The following is a 17,340-nucleotide window of genomic DNA, read 5'->3' as shown; positions in this document are numbered from 1 at the left end:
CTTGCCTATCTCTGTGAAATTTATTTTTTTTCCTCTCTGTGATTTCCATTTCATATTTGTCCATCATGTCTTTCAATTTAGATTGGAATGGTTTGATCTGTTTTCTCAAGTCAAATTGAGACAAAGTATCCTCTACCTGCCTAATTCCCTGATTTGTATCACCACTTTTCATCCTGTTCCAATAGCAAGTTAACAATGATCCGTGAATACTGCATCAGTTCTGTTTCCCAAATCTGTTCAAAATCTGCACATTAAGGCCTCTGGGAAAGATAGAATGGTTAGTGTACTCCTGCAAGCTCCATATTTGCAGGGGCGAACCTAGCGTCTATGTTGCCCACAGACTATAGAAAGGTGCCCTCCCAACCCCCAAAAGAAAAAAAAAAGGCTTTACATGCTACTAGCTTCACACACTGCTATCATCGCACAATATACAAAGTTATACAACAGTTTTTAAGAATATTCTTCCTGTATTCCTTCAGTATCAAATATCAACACCACGGCATTAACAATGAAAATAACTTCACACATCTTCTGCTTGGTGGATGGATGAGCCCACGTGGCCCCCATTCTCTTTAATAGGAGCACTGCAGATATCTGACTACTGTACTCTGCTATCTTGGGCACTCCCATCGAAGTATCTGAGCGTGTGGGTTCATCCTTCCAACACCCTGGCTGCGGTGAGGTTGAATTCCCACCCAGTGTGTGTGTGTGTGTGGAGGGGGGGACTAATTTTCAGGCCCAGTGAGGGTCTCAGCAGACAGCCCCCCCATCAATCAGGTATCTCTCCTCCATCATTTAGGAGAATACAGTGCAGTAACATTTAGTGACTTCCAGATGATGTCTCTGACTAATGATTCATGTTTCCCTTCTCTTCCCTTTGAACCACGATGACCACTTCTTCCAACTGTGACGTGTTTCTGCAAAGTTTGCAACACAGACTTCTTTGGCTCCTCACTTTTCCTGGCACCTAACATTATCCTCACCTAGACAAAGCCCCCTCCTGCTGCTACCCCAATTATAAAATATTTGATATCATTCTTCCCCATAATGAATAATACCCCTTAGTGCATCTTTATAATAATAATGTCCGTGTGTGCCCTGTATAAATAGTGCCCCTTATTAATATTGCCCCATGCCTACCCTGTTTAAATAGTGCCCTTTATTAATAATACCCCAGGTATTTCCTAATTAAAAAGTTTTCCAGGTCATTAATAATAAAAATAAATAAATCTGGGACTCAAAAACCCTGGACCCGCACTGATCAGCGGTTTAAATGAACCGTGGTACCTGTGTAACCTGTGACTGCTTCTTTGTTTACATAGTGTCCCTCATCTCATAGAGTCCATGTCATGTAACTATAGCCTCGTCCTATACATGTCTATGTGTCAGGACTGCAATTACATGACACGGTCACTATAAACAGCGCGTGATATAAACAGGTGCCATAGCCCCTTCATACAACTGATCAAGGGTGGGGGGCACTGATCTCTTATTGATAATGTGTCCTAAGGATAGATCATCAATAAAAATGACCTGTAAAGTCTCTTTAATAAAACTCAATTGCCGTCTTGAAGGGGTTGTTAAGCATAACCACTTTTTTAACATGAGGCTAGATAAGGTTCTCCAGTGTTTTTCAGCACATTCCAGTCCTGTTGCTCCAATGTTTTCTTCCAGTGGAAATCCCCACAGCTCTGTGATGTCCCATGTCAGTGACCTAAGCGGTCAGGTGCAGTGGGGACTTCCACCAGAAGAAAATACTAAAGCAGCAGAACCAGACTGCGGTGGGAGACATCGGAAGACAAGGTATTATGGCCCACAGCAAAACCTGTACACAGTATTATGGCCCACCAGGGCCCCTGCACACGATATTATGACCCACAATGGCTCCTGCGCACGGTATTATGGCCCATGGCGACCCTTGCACATGGTATTATAGCCCATGGCATCCCCTGCACACAGTATTATGCTCCATAGAGCCTCACTCATAAACTATTATTATAATCTGGGGTCTTTTCAGTCCCCAGAGTATAATCATCGGAGACCCAGGGGAGGATACAAACATAAAAACCAAAGTTACTTACCTCTCCTGGGCTCCAGCACACTCTCTGCTGCTTTCAAATCTCTTTAGTGTCGGTTCAGACATCACATGGGCCAGGCCGGCGTCATGAAGCTCAATGACGCCGATCTGGCCAAAGTGACGTCTGGAACGTCACCAAGAGGCCTGAAGCCTGTTGGGAGTACACCGGATCTAAGCAGTGGTGAGTAACATTGGTTTTTATGTTTATCACCTTCTCGTCACCTTTTCAGGGGTCTGAAAAGTATATTAGTAGTATTTGTTGCGATTCGAGGGCCTGCGGCCTCACTTACCGATCCCCTGTCCTGTTCACAGCTGCATCTGCTTCACCTTTTGCGTCTCATAGTAGAAGGGAAAGCTGAAGTGGCCATGAGCAGGAACAGAGATAGGTAAAAAAAAAATAGGGTCCGTTATCTGCTGGGGATACTCCAGTACATAATGGCCTATAGAAAAAAAAAAACTATCTTCACCTACCTACGATCCATTGATGGAGCTGCCACCTCCTCTTCTTGTTCCACCCAAAGAACGTTGCTTCTTAGTGCAGCTGGCGCAATGACATCATAGTATCACCACTTGCGCTGAGATGCAGATGTCTCCCAAACCAAGATAGATCCTGCTGAGCTTTTCTTTTTTTTTTTTTTTTTGTAAGTGGGCTGTCTTGGGCTGGTTGAGGTTACATAGATAGTAAAAATGCTGCCTCTCCAAACAGCGACTATATTGCCGCCTAAGGCGGCCACCTCACTTCGCCTTGTTAGAGGTGCTCCCCTGTATATGTACCACCAAAGTTAGTGTGTATTAAAGAAAACAAGCATAGACTTGGCTCATCTTTCGTCCGTAGGCCCTGATTTATGTCAAGGATGCACCCGAGACCTCTATCTAACCATTTCACCGCGTCTGCCAAGTCCAGGTCTTTTAATAGGCGCTGTTCCACTGATTCCAAATAATGTTTTTTTCTAGCTTCCACCATTCCCAAACAATAAGTCCTGTAAATTTTGAAGCCTATATGCTATTTAGAGAAGGAAAAATTCTGGAACTCTCAAATATATTTATGTATTACTGGGTAGGATTATAAACCGTTATACCCAGGAGGATTATGGTGCTCAGTCAATCAATATACCGGAACTTATCTTTTTCTTTATATGTCTTTGGTTCCTCCGCCTCACAAAAAAAATTTACCAAAAAAAATCTAAATTTTTTATATCTCTGCCTCTCCCCCTCTTTTATTTTCTTTTCCTTTTTGAGGTTGTTTTACTTCACTGTACTGTATACATGTCATCCATTTACATGGGACCCATAAGTAATTTCTACTAGCATTTCTTCCTGTAAATGCTTATACATACCTGTAACATGTCTTCTTTTCCCTATAATAATAATAAATGTTATTTATATAGCGCCAACATATTCCGCAGCGCTGTACAATTTATAGGGTTCAAATACAGACAGATACATAACAAAGAACGTCATTTCACACAATGGGACTGAGGGTCCTGCTCGCAAGAGCTTACAATCTATGAAGTTTTTCCTTAGCCAGCCAGTGGACTAAGATGGCAAGTGAGGTTACTTCCGGTCGTGTGGTGCAAAAGAGGCTATTCCTCCTTTAAACTGGGCTGTTAGGGTAGTATGGTAGCAATGCCTGGGCAATCTGGCCATTCTTTACTGCCACCTATCTATTATATGGCTTTGCTCACTGACTCCTTTTACTACTTATACCTGGTAAGATTGTTTAGGTACCAATACTGCATTTTAGATTCATCACAACGTCTCTACTGAAGTATAAGAAAGCTGGGCACCGCTCCTCTAGACATAACATTGTATGACCTACATCCAGGATATTATAGTCATATTTATGTATCTAGTGTTTGTTTTACACATTATGGATTGCTTATTGCACACTGTTGTTGGCTTACATAATTTTTATACAGTATATTTGGGTGATTTAAATATTCATTGAAGAATATATATTAATTTGATTATTTTGCATATTTCTACAGATGACAGAAGAAGGTCTCTTGTGAAACGTTTCATGTCTGGATATAATAAATTTGGAGTCTAACTCATAAATATATTTGTGTGCACCATTTTTTTTCCTTCTCTACTATTGTTACAGAATTAGTCATTCTCCGAGCAACTGAAGTTAACTTGAGTGCCATATCGTTAATATCTGTTGCATGCTACGTAGGTTCTATACTATCAGTAGCGTGGCTATGGGTGTGATCCCGAGCACTGACACTAGCTGCCTCTGACTGGAGATCTAAATCACATCCCCTTATCTACTCCTGCCTGACACCGCCCTCTTGAGAGTACAGAGTCTAAGTAGTATATCAGCACTGATTGCTCAGGTACGGTGGGGGCTAGAGAAAAAATCCAACTGTGGCAGGAGCAGTGGAGTAGCTACTACTAACAGATGTGAAGAACTGGAGTATATGGGGGTGATGAACGGTCTTCTTTATTGGAAACACAGACTTATGCTAGGTTCACACCAGCGTTCGGGTCTCCGTTCTGTGGTTTCCATCTTCTGCATGCAAGAAGACGGAAACCACAGACCGGGTCCGGCCGTGAGCAGCGGTGAGCGTTTTATGCTCTCTGCCGCCAAACTGTTTTGTTTAAATCCAGACACAGAGTACTGCATGTCCGACTCTGTGTCCGGATTAAAAAATCTGGTTTCGCAGTGGAGAGCATAAAACGCTCGCCGCCGCTCACGGCCGGACAGCTTTTTCACCCATTCAAATGAATGGGTGAGAGAGACTCCTGCAGGTTTCCGTCTCCTGCTCTGTTTTGTGCAGGAAACGGAAACCTGCAGAACGGAGACCGGGCGCAGATGTGAACAAGCCCTTAGTAATGTCAAAGTGACAGCAACAGATATAGCTATGGGTAACCAGGGGTAACAAACAACGTATTTAATAAAACACAGCGCTGTCAGATATTTTTTTTTTATGCCTTTTAAAAAATCTTCACTCTTTGAGGACTGATGCCTCTCTGTGTGTATACTCTCACACAGTGATATAAGAAGCAGCAATGTCTTTTTACAAGCAACAAATATGGAAAAATATATATATTTTTTTTTAAAGGATACTGCTTGATGGGATTTTACTTAGCTGTATCCAACAGACTTGTTATAGGTGTTCCCTTTTATATTAATATTGTCACTTGAACAGACTGAACATTGGTATAGGAAATTTTTCTACAGCCTCTGGTCCCTATAAATGCAGGCAGGTAGACTTTAAATGTAATGTACATAACATAATATGAAAAATGATGAAATTAACTTCGCTATCACTTTTTTAGGGGGTGTTCTTGCTGGACAAAGAAAGAAAACAGGCCCAATTTTACTTATCAAGTGACAAAATTTTATAAAAAAAAAATACACAACTACTTCACTGGGTTGTGACTTTTGGCAAGGAAAAAAACAGCCAAATTATGCCAGAATACTACAAATAGACTGCATTTGTCGTGACTGGATTTTTCAGATCTTAATTATCAGCACACATTAAATCTGACTTTGCAAAATGTGAATTATGATTAAGTCTTAGACTACATAGCGACTTGGACAGTGATGCCGGTAGCACAGATGAAGATCACTAATGTAAGAGAATAGAGTCACACTGCAACTATAACTTCTAGCTGCACAGTCATTGTGCTCTGCTGGATTTTCTTTTCAACTAGAAGCAGCAGTCACAGCAACCTCACAGTCACAATGGTGAAGGAGCTACATGCCGATCTTTAGTCCCACAAGGGTAGTCATGGCCAAAGTCACCATGTAGCCCCAGCTTATTAGATGAAACTGTTGCAGAGTCAGCAGAACACGCATACACCCGGTTTGTGCTGCAGTGCTGGCTGTTCCCCTCTATACAGTGTGAGTCTGTGGCAGACTACTCTCACCCAGTCTCTATCAATTTATTAATCCAAGTCTTTACCAGTCCAAAGTCATTAGAATCCCCACAATGCATTATTTGCATTGGTTGATCTGTAGAGGTAAACCACAACGGGATGCACTGGAAATGGCTGATTAGAAAAAAAAAATTAAAAAAGTGTCAGCCACAGAAAATGCCTGGCTGCACTTTAGAGTTTTGCTTGAAGGAGGTGTCTCATTATGGACACTTATCCCCTATCTACAGGGCAGGGGACCTCCGGGTTCCCCAGTGATCAGGAGGACCTGGAGCCTAAAGTCCCGCTAAGGACTCCTTGTGAACCAGCGCTCCATTCACTTCTATGGGGCTGCCAAAACTGTAACACACCTAGCAGCCCCATAGAAGTGAATGGAGCCCTGGTCACACAAGTGCATTAGTCTCTGGTCCTCCTGATGACTGTGGCCCTCAGTGATTGGTCACTTATTCCCTGTCCTGTGGATAGGTGTTCATAACGGAACAACTCCTTTAAGGCTTGTGCATGTGTTTTTGAAAAATGGAGTGCGTTATTCATCTGTGGTATCATAAGCGATTTCCCCATATTTAATAAGGGAGGGGGTGGGGAAAAGAAGTGGTGCAGAGAAAAACCCCCACCAAAAACAATAAAAATGGTATGGATAAAAATCACAATGCATTTCACTATGTGCGACCTTGGCCTAAAGGAGGTTTTCAGCAATATGATATATGTGGAAAAAAACTTCTTTTAAATGCATCATTCAGTGCTCAGTGAAGGATTCTATGGCATTGTAGTTTTTGTGAATAATCACAACACAATCCAAGTTTGTCATATGAAGGTTACTGCTTGCACGAGCAGACACCATTGGCTTATAATGAGCGGCACCATTTCGAGGAGAAAAATAGTGATGATGCACAATACTTTCTGGAAAATCTGACGGACTCCTTTATAATACAAAACACTGGGTAAGGCACTGATGTGAACCGAAATACAAACCAAACCATCCCTTTTTTGGACAGTCAGACTGTTCCCACAGTTAGTTGATCCTGCTAAAATCCTTAGGATTGGCCAACATATTAAATGTGTACGGCCGACTTGGTATGTATGAATTATAACTTGTTACTTATCCTCCCTAATCTTCATTTATTGTTATCGCAATATTATAAATACATCTGCCCCAATATATTATTGGTGAAATGAAATAGATACTTAGCAAAAGATAATTTTGGAGCGCCATCTACTGATCTTTATTGAAAAGTGAAGCAGCATGTAGAGTAGGATCTGTGGTGAAAGTGCCATAAGACATCCATACTTTCCATCAGTTTTAGTTTACAAGCTGCACAAGGACTCTATTAATACTGTTCAATCTGTAGCTGTGACCTCAACCATGTGTTGACAATGTGAGAAGGAGGATCTACTTCCACAATTTATGATCTTGTAGAGTATATGCACAATTTCCTTAAAAAAAAAAACCTTCCTTTTGAGATTTGATCTTGTACTTTTTTGTTTTTCCCTTCTAACTCATCATTGGGGTTAACGTCACCTGCCATGTCTATTCCAGTTTCTTTATTCCTATTAAAATAATGACTAGAGATGAGCGAACAGTGTTCTATCGAACTCATGTTCGATCGGATATTAGGCTGTTCGGCATGTTCGAATCGAATCGAACACCGCGTGGTAAAGTGCGCCATTACTCGATTCCCCTCCCACCTTCCCTGGCGCCTTTTTTGCTCCAATAACAGCGCAGGATAGGTGGGACAGGAACTACGACACCGGTGACGTTGAAAAAAGTAGGAAAAACCCATTGGCTGCCGAAAACATGTGACCTCTAATTTAAAAGAACAGCGACGCCCAGGTTCGCGTCATTCTGAGCTTTCAATTCACCGGGGACGGAGGTTTCTGTCCATTTAGCTAGGGCTTAGATTCTGGGTAGGCAGGGACAGGCTAGGATAGGAAGGAGAAGACAACCAACAGCTCTTATAAGAGCTAAATTCCAGGGAGAAGCTTGTCAGTGTAACGTGGCACTGACGGGCTCAATCGCCGCAACCCAGCTTTCCCAGGATCCTGAAAGGAATACACTGACAGTGTATTCCCGTATACCCTATATATACCCCCGATCCCCGTTCCAACGGTGTGCCCCCCCACCTTCACCCCAGAAATACACTGCAAGTCCCCTAGCAATAGAATTGGGGCTATATACACCCACTATGTTTGCTACTGCCATATAGTGCCATTGTCTGACTGGGAATTCAAAGAATATATTGGGGTTACAAATACCTTCAAGTCCTGCCACTGCCATATAGTGCCAGTTTCTGACTGGGAATTCAAAGAATATATTGGGGTTGCAAATACCCTCATTTCTTGCTACTGCCATATAGTGCCAGTTTCTGACTGGGAATTCAAAGAATATATTGGTGTTACAAATACCTTCAAGTCCTGCCACTGCCATATAGTGCCATTGTCTGACTGGGAATTCCAAGAATATATTGGGGTTACAAATAACTTCAAGTCCTGCCACTGCCATATAGTGCCAGTTTCTGACTGGGAATTCAAAGAATATATTGGGGTTACAAATACCTTCAAGTCCTGCCACTGCCATATAGTGCCAGTTTCTGACTGGGAATTCAAAGAATATATTGGGGTTACAAATACACTCATTTCTTGCTACTGCCATATAGTGCCATTGTCTGACTGGGAATTCAAAGAATATATTGGGGTTACGTGCACCCACAATTTTTGCTACTGGTATATAGTGCCAGTTTCTGAGTGGAAATTCCCCAAATAATTTGAGGATACATTCACCCTACATCTCAGGCTCTTGCCATATTCACCCAGGTTGTCAGTGCTGCACCAGCTCGTTCCCAGACAGCTCGACCTGAAAAACACATTACCTATATAGAGGATTTGGACAATGAAGACAACATGTTCTAAATCTAATGTCTGCACCTTCTCCAGAATTAAAACGAAGGCAGCTATTAACTTTCAAATAGCACTGCACAAAGGAAGATCTTATCAGCTTGTCTCATGACATGCTACTAAGAAGTGTCATTTGTGTATCTTAATGTAAATATAGTTGTATAAGCTTGTTGGGTTTTAGGCACTGCCAAGTTATTTATTACCACCCGCTCCCTTATAATGATGACGCCAAAGTCACTGTGGGTGTTCAGAGCTCACAGCTTTGGTTGACATTTGTCTTGCTCTCTGTCGGTACCAGCTGTCTTTTTGGATACTGTAAAGTTATGTTGACTTTATTAACAGCTATGGAAGCTTTAGCCAGGTTGTGACGGTGTGTAACCCTAACAACACTAAGTGGGATACACATTAATAGTCAGTCTATGTACGCTAAACGCATCACTGAAGTAATTTTTTTCCTTCTCCCCTAATATAAGAAAGGAACAGACATTAGACCTAGACCGTGGTTCGAGGCTTGTAAAAATCCAGTATTATTTGTTCTCCATGATGTGAAATATGCGTTAGACTCTTGAAAAGCAACCCAAGATGAAGTCAGCCATGTGTGCCAGTGTGTTACTTGGCATGCTTTTGCTGGCCCCAACTGTAAGGGTCACTCTCCATTTCCTCCATTTTCCACTCCCCTTCACACCATTTGTGGTGAAGCAATGGGATGCACTGAAGTGCACCCTCTAGCCTCGTGTGGGACAGGGACATGAGATGCCACTCCAACCCCCTCGTCTTCCTCTGCCAGCCAACGGTGCGAAGATGAGAGGAGTGTGCTCTGAATGTTTTCTGCCTAGCAGTAGCCAATAGCTAATCAGTTGCTCAACCATGAGTGGCCATGGGTGGCAGACTTATGTGAAATCCCATCCCATCCATTGCACTGGACACGAAACATTAGCATGCGCTCATCACAACTCTGGATATGGCAGCTGCGTTAAGCAGGTGCAGGGTACAACAGAGACCAGGCCCGAGCACCAGGAACAGGAGTTAGAAATACTGCAGCATCCGCCATTTCCTTCCAATTATGGGGTTTTGGACCTGCCACCGACTTTTCTGGACCTCAGTGGGGATCATGAGACACAGTTGCCATCAGGGCAAGCTGTGGTCATGTGCGGTTTGCAGTAAGGGGACAGTGCGCAATTGGAAGAGGAGTTGGTGGATGATGAGGCCACCGACCCCACATGGACAGGGGTGATGTCTAGGGGCTAAAGCAGTGTAGATGTAGAGGGAAGCTAAATCAACAAAACACCTGGGTAGAAGCAAAGGCATAAACTGGGGTGATGTTTAGGGGCTAAAGCAGTGTAGATGTGGAGGGAAGCTAATTCAACAAAAAAACAGGGTAGAAGCAAAGGCATAAACTGGGGTGATGTTTAGGGGCGAAAGCAGTGTAGATGTGGAGGGAAGCTAAGCAGCAAAAACAGTGGGTAGAAGCAAAGGCATGCAAAACTCTACCCTGTTGGAAGACTTATTCCTAGGTCTGGAACACGTTAATGGCCCCCCCTGGACAAATTACTGCCACTCAGGGGCCTAGTGTCACCAGGAGGGACAAGTATAAGCGCATGTTGTGGGAATACCTGGCCGACACCAGCTCTGCCCTCTCTGATCCCTCTGTGCTCTACAGCCTACACTTATTTTCTCATCTTTTTTTCTGCACTGCACATCTCTTGCCTACTTCCTTTGGGATCTCAGAAGTGGTGGTCTCAGTGCTGAGAAACACATCTGAGTCCCCCATGCAATATGCATTAAGAGAACCCTGGAGCCTACCATAGCATTGAGCCTGGCTAAATGCAGAGAAAGATTTTGGACCACTTCCAGAGATGGTAATTTCAGTGCTGCAGTTGGCAATGGATAGTGTAATGGGATTAGCTGAGGGATCGCGGTCTTGACCACTTTTTGGCACAAAATGAAAGTCCAATCCCGCCAAGTATGGTGCAAGGATATGATGCAAGGACACCTACATATCTGTCTGTGACACATTGGGGAGTTCACCCTCATCCGCCCTTTTGGCCTGCACCATAATGCGCCTCTTCCCAGCTAAGCTAAGCGCTGAATTTAGGGACTGCCTCATGTTTGGGGGAAAGTGCTGGTGTGGACGGCACAGTGAGGTGGCGCAGTAGACACTCTGCCCAAAAAGGGCAGAGTGTCCCCCAGCCGGGACTCCAACATCTCCTGGGCCAGATTTTTTGAGATGAGGCCGTTGAAGCCTTGGGCATGTGGGTGGGTTGCGCTGTACTTTAGCATGAAATGAAAGGCCTGGGAGATGGGGAGTTGCTGGGAAGAGGCACATGATGGCGTGGGCAAAAGGAGAAGTGGCAGGAAAAGGGGAGGATGAGGGAGAAGTCAACAAAGTGGCGGAGGCAGATGAAGTGATGTCCTGGCTCGTCCTCTGGAGTGCATCGCCAGCACTGTGAGCAGAGGCAGTGGCATGAACGGCGGGCGACGTTTGTCCTGCCGTTGCTGCCTGCCACTGATTCCAGTGCTTGGATTCCAAATGACGGTGCATTGAAGTGGTGGACAGGTTGCTCTTCTCAGGGCCCCTACTCGATTTCGAGAGGCAAATTGTGTAGACGACACTATATCTGTCCTCGGCGCATTCCTTGAAAAAACGCTACACCCTCGAGAAACGTGCCCTCGATGGGGGAGTTTTTCTGGGCTGGGTACAAAAGGGAACATCTTTGGACATTCCGGGTCTGGCCTGGCTTCGGCGAAGCTGCTGACCTCTGCCTCTAGCTACCCTTTTTGGTGCTGCACCTGCCTCAACATCCACACTACTTTCCCAGCTTGACATCCGCCTTGTCCAGGTGGGGTCGGTGTCCTCGTCATCCACCACCTCCTCTTCCAACTCCTGTCTCGCCTCCTCCTCCTGCACAATGCGCATGTCAACTGGCTGCCCTGACAGCAACTACATCTCATCGTCGTCGATGAGTGTGGGTTGCTGGTCATCCGCCACCAAATCGACCGGAGATGGAGGAGACTCTAGTGTTCGAGCATCTGGACACAGATACTCGTCTGTTAGGTCCGTGGAATCGCGAAATGGAGGGGCAGGTTGCGGTATAGTCAAAGGAAGGGAGAACAGCTCTGGGGAGCAGGGACAATTGGGGTTATTGTTCTGGGAAGATTGAGAATTTTGGGTGGAAGGAGGACAAGACTGTTGGGTAAGAGGAGGAGAGGAGGTAGAGGCTGACTGGCTGGTGGACAATGTGCTTTAAGTGTTATCCGACAGCCATTGCAAGACCTGTTCCTGGTTCTCGGGCCTACTAAGGTTTGTACCATTCAGCCTAGTTAATGTGGAACTTTTGTGCAAAGCGCAGAACTTAGGGCCCGCCTGATGTTAAAGGACACACGCTGGTACAAGGCTCAACTCACCCTAAGTGCCAAAAACACTGCTGGTGCAAGGCTCTACTCATACCAAGGGCCTCGATCTCTGCTGCTGGTAGCTCAGCTTAAGATCCTGTAACTTTGTTTGGAAGGGCTCATGTTAAGGGCTAGAAAAGTCAATTTTGGAAGGTCTTACCACATCACACACACACACACACACACACACACACACACACTGACAGTTGTGGGTGAGGCCTAAAGGATTTCCCATTGCCTATTCCATCTGTGGTTGTCATGGTTTAAAGGGGTGGTTGTTACTGTTTGTTGAGCTTAAATTGGGGTTTGTGTCCATCCATTTGGGGAGTAAAGAAGGTTTCCAGGTATTTTCCCACTTTGATAGAGGTTTTTTTGAATGTGGAAAGTGTGTAGTTGTTAGGCTGTGATGTTGGGGTAATAGAGGGTCTTTGGTGTGTTAGATGCCCCCAGACATGCTTCCCCTGCTGTCCCAGTGTCATTCCAGAGGTGTTGGCATCATTTTCTGGGGTGTCATAATGGACTTGGTGACCCTCCAGACATGGATTTGGGTTTCCCCCTTAACGAGTATATGTTCCCCACAGACTATAATGGGGTTCGAAACCCGTTCGAACACACGAACAGTGAGCGGCTGTTCGAATCGAATTTCGAACCTCGAACATTTTAGTGTTCGCTCATCTCTAATAATGACATATTACATAATAATGTGATATATACATACACACAATAACCATCCACAAACCATGACATGTCCTCCATTTCATCAGTGCTAAAAAGTAAGGTCTACTTTTGTCTCTTATCCATAGCTCATTTTCCAAAGCATCGTGGAACACCCAGGTGGTTAAAAGTACTTCTGTACGTTCCCCAAAATGTCATCAATAAAAACATCAGGTCTTATTGGAAAAATAAGCCCTCGCACAATTCTGTTAAAAAAAATAATTAATGATTAGAGATGAGCGAGTACTGTTCAGATCAGCCGATCCGAACAGCACGCACGCATTGAAATGAATGGACGTAGCCGGCACGCTAGAGTCAAAGCAGAAGTACCAGGTGCTTCCATTCATTTCAATGCGTGCGTGCTGTTCGGATCGGCTGATCCGAACAGTACTCGCTCATCTCTATTAATGATACTATGTGTTTTGGAAAGTGGAGATGGAAAAAAATGGACGATGAACACAAAGGGTATTCTAAAAGTAGTAAAATGTTACATAAAAAAATAGAAATAAAAACACTATACAATTAGTTATTTAAGCTGTACAGTGAATGGCAATTACTTTTACTGAAGTCTGCGGAAGATACTAAAACAGCTAGATCAAAGAATTGGTGTGGAAATTCTGGTCAGTTTTTAGACTTTACTAAGTGCAGATTTATTAAAAAGAAGGTGCACACCTCGTCCATGCGCTGGAACAGAAATAGTTAATTCGATTTTCGGCATCGTCAGATGATAAACTAAACAGGACTAATAGCAACATCCACAGCAACCCCTCAATCAAGCCATGGTAAAATCAGCCCCACAGCAATGTAGAATGGGATGGGTGTGCAAAAGTGCTATACAAGTTGTTAGCACAGTCTCAGAAAGCAGCTGCAGACTTTTATTATTATTATTATTGTTTATTTATATAGCACCATTAATTCCATGGTGCTTTACATTTGGGGGTTTACATACAATACACAAAATATACAGGTAGATATAATACTAACAATGACCGACTGGCACAGTGGGGTAGAGGGTCCTGCCCGCGAGGGCTTACAATCTATGAGGGAAGGGGGGTAGAGACAGAAGGAGAGGGGGGAGACTGTACAGATGGCAGTGCGGTGATAGTGTTATTGGAGGTTGTAGGCCTTCCTGAATAGGTGAGTCTTCAGGGCCTTTTTGAAGCCTGTGATTGTGGAGGTCAGTCTTATGTGTCTTGGTAAGGAGTTCCAGAGTATGGGGGATGCACGAGAGAAATCTAGGAGACGGTTGTGTGAGGAGCGAATGAGAGCAGAGTGGAGTATGAGGTCGTTGGAGGATCTGAGGTTACGTGTGGGCAGGTAGTGGGAGATTAGTTCGGAGATATATGGAGGGGACAGGTTGTGGATCGCTTTGTATAATAACGTTAGTAGCTTGAACTCAATTCGCTGGGCTATAGGTAGCCAGTGGAGGGACTGGCAGAGGGGAGCAGCCAATGAGGATCAGGCAGTGAGGTGGATTAAGCGAGCAGCACAGTTTAAGGTGGACTGGAGGGGGGCGAGGGTGTTTGCTGGGAGTCCATGGAGAAGGGTGTTGCGGTAGTCTAAGCGGGAGATTATGAGGGCCTGGACGAGCATCTTAGTAGTATTAGGGATGAGGAAGGAGCGGATTTGATGGATGCTCTTGAGTTGGAGGCAGCAGGAAGTGTTGAGGGTTTGATTGTGTGACTTGAAGGATAGGTCGGGGTCCAGTGTTATCCCAAGGCAACGGGCCCGTAGGACAGGGGTAAGTGTGGGAGCCTTACTTAGGAGCCAGGAGCAAGGCTTTTTTCATAGATGTTAATTGCAGTACTTTTAATTTAATTTAAGGGGGGGATGGATGTTTGGAAAGGGCAGGGAAACACCAGAAGGAAAGACCAGGGGAGATAAGGGTAGAAAAGGGTGAAAGGGTGGTGGGAGATCACTCCTGGCACAGAAAATATAACACATGTAACAGTAACATTAAAACAATGTAACCACTAAAAAGATATAGGAGAAAGGAGAGGGCATTAAGGCAGGAGAGAGGTTCCAGTAGGAGGAGTGTGAAAAGAGGCCTGAAAAGAAGGAGAATAATAAAAGATTCCACAGCTTCCACACGTGATGGATGTAGTCATCTGGTCTAAGTGCCAAAACCAGGTCTTCCATCCCCTGTATGTGCAGGATCTCCTGGAGACAGTCTGATATGGACATAGGTAGCAGTGGATTTGCATCAATGGGGATTGACTGACCAGGCCGCTATCAACATAAATCTCACCAGCTTACGAACATGTTTCTATATCTTGCGAGAGAAGATAGAAGGGAGGAGGGGGGGGGGGATATGTCGTCCTTTAGAGTTACCCCAGTCACATTCCTTATGACTCTACAAACTTTATGTCAAAACAGGAGAACGCCAATTCCACCAGACATGTAGCATCGTCCCCGAGGAGCAACAGTTGCCTTAACTTTTTAATGGATTAATGTTTTCAGACAAATTGACTATACTCTGCACGAAATTAACAACTTCTCGCCACAGGCATGTTTCAATTTTTATTTTTGACTCCCTGCCTTCCAAAACCCATAACTTTTTTTTTTCCCGTTCACAGAACCATACGAGGTCTTAACGTTTGTGGGGCAGACTATACTTAGCCATGGTAAGAACTTCACAAGAAATTGTCTTAGAATCGCCATATTCTGCCACCTGTAACTTTTATATTTTTGTGCACCTACAATAGCCTGTAATAGAACATAATTCCAGGCAAGCTTGGAAGCCTTCCATAGGTTCCCAGCTGTCATGTCAATGACTCGCCGGCTCCAGTTCTTGCTCTGGGGACTGGCGATCCTCTTCAAGATGGTGGTGCTCGAGTCTCCGGGAAAGAGAGGCACTAATTGCAGACATTAGCACTGGGTCTCTGCTCAGTGGTTGCCATATTTAATTATCACGCATCTATCCTGCTATCATGGCAGATGTTGTGAATGGATTAATGGTATTTAAAGATTTTTTTATATTTTTGTAACAAGCTAAGCACATGTAATTAGTGTAACTAGTACTGAGAATAGGGGTCTCAAACTTCTGTTTAATAACTCAGAGTGTAAACCCTTGCAGTCATAGCCATCTATTTCACTGTGCCAGTCACTGTTAGTATTGTATTTGTTTTGTATATTTTATGTACTGTATTTAAACCCTCAAATGTACAGCACCATGGAATTAATAGTGCTATATAAATAATAATAATAACAACCCCAAAAGTAGCCTTGTGAAATTCAATGTCTCCCAGCAGTGATAGGAAATGTAGATAGAGAGTCCTGTATCGGAAAGAGACTGACAACATCCGTAAAGCATTGCAGAATATGATGGTGCTATACAAAATAGGTTAAATAAAAATAAATAACAGTGGCCCCACACAGTTTAATTAATAAAGTTTAATCACTAAACTATAACTTTAATGGCCCCCACTTGTACCTTACTGCTTCTGGGCAAGTACCATCTCCTGATTTGGGCGCATTGCTGTGACGTGTGTGTACATTATGTTCTGAGATGGAAGGAGCAAAGAAGCTGAGAGGAAAGTTCCAACTTCCGGTCAGCTAGACTGTAGTTACTACAGCCAAACTTGTCAAGAACTTGCATCCCATAGGCCTAATGTGGCCTACGCAGTCAAAGGATTACAACAGGTTCAGTTCTTTTCTCACAGATAAGTAAAACTGGGGAGAAGGCCGTGGGCTGCAGAGGACAATCCTGGGGGTGTGAGACCCCTGACTAAAAATTATATTCAGCTTATTTGTGGCCAGGTAATTAAAAGCATGTCCTAACGGTCAGTCTACTGAAGTGCTCACTGCACACAATACTCCATGACATTTTGATCTCTCAATACAATGCATAAATTTATATGGAACCATAATGGGCTTGTCCTCCCTATTGGCTTCCACTTCCTTATACACAAGAGTAGAAAAACAGATTACAAACTTGACAACAGTCATAAATGGATGCTGAGAAAAATATATAAAAATAAAATAGATGGAACAAAAGTACAGATCTAAGGAATCAATGAATCAGAGTTCTGCTTATACTCTGTCAAATGTCAGAATGTATAAATTCACAGCCAGATTATTAGTGAACTTGTTCTCAGGGATCTATTTACACTGCATGACATTTCAATGCAAAGATATGAAGAAAGAATTCCTTTGAGAACACAGCAGATTTTGAGCATTGTGCTAGTTTGACAAAGCACGGGTGGCGTCACCTCACATCACCTCACTTCTGGTTTAGAAGAGATATATATATATATATATATATATATATATATATATATATATTTTTTTTTTTTTTTTAATTCCTAGAAAAAAACCTAAATGTAAGTGAATTCGAATTATACTCATGTCTTTCGAATATCTCAGTATACATTTTTCCAAAA

This window comes from Leptodactylus fuscus, chromosome 1 (assembly GCF_031893055.1).
Source record: "Leptodactylus fuscus isolate aLepFus1 chromosome 1, aLepFus1.hap2, whole genome shotgun sequence".
Taxonomy (NCBI): Eukaryota; Metazoa; Chordata; class Amphibia; order Anura; family Leptodactylidae; genus Leptodactylus; species Leptodactylus fuscus.
The sequence above is the reverse complement of the archived record's forward strand: the minus strand, read 5'-3'. Positions refer to the sequence as shown.